Source organism: Elephas maximus, chromosome 2, assembly GCF_024166365.1.
Source record: "Elephas maximus indicus isolate mEleMax1 chromosome 2, mEleMax1 primary haplotype, whole genome shotgun sequence".
Classification (NCBI taxonomy): Eukaryota; Metazoa; Chordata; class Mammalia; order Proboscidea; family Elephantidae; genus Elephas; species Elephas maximus.
Window position 1 is genome coordinate 159429843 of NC_064820.1, and position 4583 is coordinate 159434425.

The following is a 4583-nucleotide window of genomic DNA, read 5'->3' on the forward strand; positions in this document are numbered from 1 at the left end:
TTAATGAGGTGGAGAAAGAAACCACCAACTTCATATGGAAGAGAATGAGGCCCCAGATAAGTAAGCATTACTGAAAAAGAAAAACAAAGTGGGAGGCCTTACTCTACCTGATTTTAGAACCTATTATACCACCACAGTAGTCAAAACAGCCGGCACTGGTATGACAACAGATACACAGGCCAATATGGAACGGAATTGTGAATCCAGACATAAATCCATCCACATATGGGCAGTTGATATTTAGCAAAGGCCACAAAACAGTTAAATGGGGGAAAAGACAGTCTTTAAAAAATGGTGTTGGCATAACTGGATATCCATCTGCAAAAAAATGAAACAAGAACCATACCTCACTCCATGCACAGAAACAAGCTCAAAATGGATCAAAGACCTAAATATATAAATAAATAAAGATCATGGAAGAAAAAATAGGGACAAGGTTAGGAGTTCTAATACATGGCATAAACAGTATACAAAACATTACTAACAATGCAGAAGAAAAACTAGATAACTGGGAGCTCCTAAAAATCAAACACCTATGCTCATCCAAAGACTTTACCAAAAGAGTAAAAACACTACCTACACACTGGGAAAAAGTTTTTAGCCATGACATTTCCGAACAGCGCCTGATCTCTAAAATCTACATGATACTGCATAGACTCAACTGCAAAAAAACAAATAACCCAATTAAAAAATAGGCAAAAGATATGAATAGACACTCTGCTAAAGAAGACATTCAGGTAGCTAACAGATACATGAGGAAATGCTCACGATCATTAGCCATTAGAGAAATGCAGATCAAAACTACAGTAAGATTCCATCTCACTCCAACGAGACTGGCATTAATCCAAAAAACACAAGACAATAAATGTTGGAGAGGCTGTGGAGAGATTGGAAAACTTATACACTGCTGATGCGAATCTAAAATGGTATAACCACTTTGGAAATTGATTTGGCGCTTCCTTTTTTAAAAAGGTAGAAATAGAACTACCATTAAAAAAACCCAGTGCTGTCCATACGATCCAGCAATCCCACTTCTTGGAATATATCCTAGAGAAATAAGAGCCTTTGTACGAGCAGATATATGAATGCCCATGTTCATTGCAGCACTGTTTACAATAGCAAAAAGATGGAAGCAACCAAGGTGCCTACCAACGGATGAATGGATAAATAAATTATGGTATAGTCACACAATGGAATACTACATATCGATAAAGAGCAGTGATGAATTTGTGAGACATTTCTTAACATGGAGAAATTTGCAAGGCATTATGCTGAGTGAGATTAGTTAGTTGCAAAAGGACAAGTATTTTATAAGACCACCATTATAAGAACTCAAGAAATAGTTTAAACAGAGAAGAAAATATTCTTTGATGGTTACGAGAGTGGGGAGGGAGGGAAGGTGGGAGAGGAGTATTCACTAATCAGATAGTAGATAAGAACTATTTTAGGTAACGGGAAAGACAACACACAATACAGGCGAGGTCAGCACAACTGGACTAAACCAAAAGCAAAGAAGTTTCCTGAATAAACTGAATGCTCCGAAGGCCAGCGTAGCAGGGATGGGGGTTTGGGGACATGGTTTCAGGGGACATCTAAGTCAATTGGCATAATAAAATCTATTAAGAAAACATTCGGCATACCACTTTGAAGTCTGGCGTCTTGGGTCTTAAATGCTAGCAAGCAGCCGTCTAAGATGCATCAATTGGTCTCAACCCACCTGGAGCAAAGGAGAATAAAGAACACCAAGGACACAAGATAACTACAAGCCCAAGAGACAGAAAGGGCCACATAAACCAGAGACTACATCAGCCTGAGACCAGGAGAGCTAGATGATGCCTGGCTACAACTGATGACTGCCCTGACAGGGAACACAACAGAGAACTCCTGAGGGAGCAGGAGAGCAGTGGCACGCAGACCCCAAATTCTCATAAAAAGACCAGACTTTATGGTCTGACTGAGACTGGAAGGACCCCAGTGGTCATGGCCCCCAGACCTTCGGTTGGCCCAGGACAGGAACCATCCCCAAAGCCAAGTCTTCAGACATGGACTGGACTGGACAATGGGTTGGAGAGGGATGCTGGTGAGGAGCGAGCTTTTTAGATTAGGTGGACACTTGAGACTAGGTTGGCATCTCCTGCCTGGAGGGGAAATGAGAGGGTAAAGGGGGTTAGAAGCTGGCGAAATGGACACGAAAAGAGAGAGTAAAGGGAGAGAGTGGGTTTTCTCAATAGGGGGAGAGCAACTGGGAGTATGTTGCAAAGTGTATATAAGTTTTTGTGTGAGAGACTGACTTGATTTGTAAACTTTCACTTAAAGCACAATAAAAATAAAAATTAAAAAAGAGATATCCAGGGGTCAAAATCATCAGGCAGGGCTTGCTGTTTGACTGCTTAAGGGAGAGAAATGAATTAGGAATAAATCCTAGGTTTCTAACTTGATAGATTTATTGGGATTGAGAATCATGAAGAAGAAACAGGTTTTGGAGACGGGAGGTCATAAGTGCACTTTTGGACATGTTGAGATTAAAACGTCTTTGAGATATTTAAATGGAGATGTTGGCAGTTAAATACAAGAGCGGGAGGTAAGAAAAGCAGCCTGTGCTGGAGATATGAGAGATACAAATTTGTTGTTATCAATCATTTGAATTAGCTTGGGGCCTCCCACCTTCCTTTACTAATATCTCTGCCCTCTTCCTTTTTCTTGACAGTGTTTCTTAATTAGGAGCAATTTTGTCCACAGGGGACATTTGGTAATATCTGGAGCATGACAAAGTGGTTAAGGCGTGGCTGCTAACCAGAACAGGTCAGCAGTTTCAACTCACCAGCTGCTCTGTGGGAGAAAGATGTGGCAGTCCTCTAGGATCACTATGAACCAGAATTGATTCAATGGCAATGGGTTAATACCAAACCAAACCCAGTGCCGTCGAGTCGATTCCGACTCATAGCGACCCTATAGGACAGAGTAGAACTGCCCCATGGAGTTTCCAAGGAGCACCTGGTGGATTCAAACTGCTGACTCTTTGGTTAGCAGCCGTACACTTAACCACTACGCCACCAGGGTTTCCAATGGGTTAACGGTGAGATATTTTTTGGTGCCATAACTCAGAGGATGAGGGGAAAGTGCTATTGGCGTCTAGAGGCCAGAGACGCTGCTAAACATTCTATAATGCTCAGGACAACCCTCATAACAAAGACTTAAACCCGTTGCCATCTAGTCAATTCCAACTCATAGCGACCCTATAGGACAGAGTAGAACTGCCCCATAGCGTTTCCAAGGAGTGGCTGGTGGATTTGAACTGCCCACCTTTTGGTTAGCAGCTGAGCTCTTAATCACTGTACCACTAGGGCTCCAACAAAGACTTGTCCAGTCCAAATTGTCCATAGTGCTGAGGTAGAGAAACCCTGCTCTATGGTAACCTCACATCTGACCTTAACTTCTTCTAGTCCCTGAGTATTCCATTTTTGTGAACCCCACCACTTCCCTATGCCCCTGATGCTGCTGTCATCTTTAACTTTCTATGACATCATTCTATAGCAGCTTTACAGAGCTAGGAGCTGTAAAGATCCTCTCGTGGTGCTATGTGGAGACCAGTGCTGTTGTTGGCTTGACGAAAGCTGTTTAAAGTCGTTCCTAGAACCAGGAGCCTGACTTGGTTTATAATACAATTTAAGAGTCTCCTGAGTATTGGGATCTTAGAAAATGTTCCTATTCTAAATGAATTCAATCACTATTTCTAAGACACTGAATCTAACAGGCATCTTGAATGTCTCGAAGTAACCTTCAGACACATGAAAAAACTACTTGAGAGAGAATTTTTTACTCTAAGAAGTAACTTAGGTTGATAAATTACTGAGAATGGATTTATAAAAGGAAATCTGGAGATAACTGAGGCACATCCTTAAGTTTTTGAGGTTATGTCAAGAACAGCCACACATCCCATAAATTACTACTTGGTTTCCCTCAAATGGTCACTTTCATGTAATTTCCTGATCATCTGCTTGAAAAAAATTAAATACTTTGCCTATAAAAGTCCTACAGTTGCTTCCAATGAGGCTTTATTAACCAAATTAATTTCAGAGACATACTGTCAGGATAAACCAGTTGAGTAGGAACTCTTTTTTTCAGCATGAACCTAATAAAGCCTATGTATGATTCTTAAGGACTTATTAAAAAGCTCAACTATGTGTCTGAATTCATAGGCTCTGATCCAATGACATGGAGACCAGCAGACCATTAAAATTAATTGAAAGTGCTGAACCATTTCATGATTGATTTATTTTGTATTACAAAAAATTAAATAAAACGAGAGTTGCTAGGTTAGCCTCTGCCCTAAAGAATTAGTCTAAAATTACAATTGAAACATCTCAAATGAAATTATTGTAAAACTCATTAAGATACATATTAGGTTTCCAAATCACACTGATGCCCTTTGTAATTTAAGTACTGAGCTACTCTCATTTACAGACTAACTTGGATCTCAACGGTGAGCAAGTAGCAATGGTTCCAATCAATTTGAGCACTTGGTGAGACCCTGAAATATCTCACCTGTGCAAAGCCACCTATTTAGGTGAACTCCCACTCTC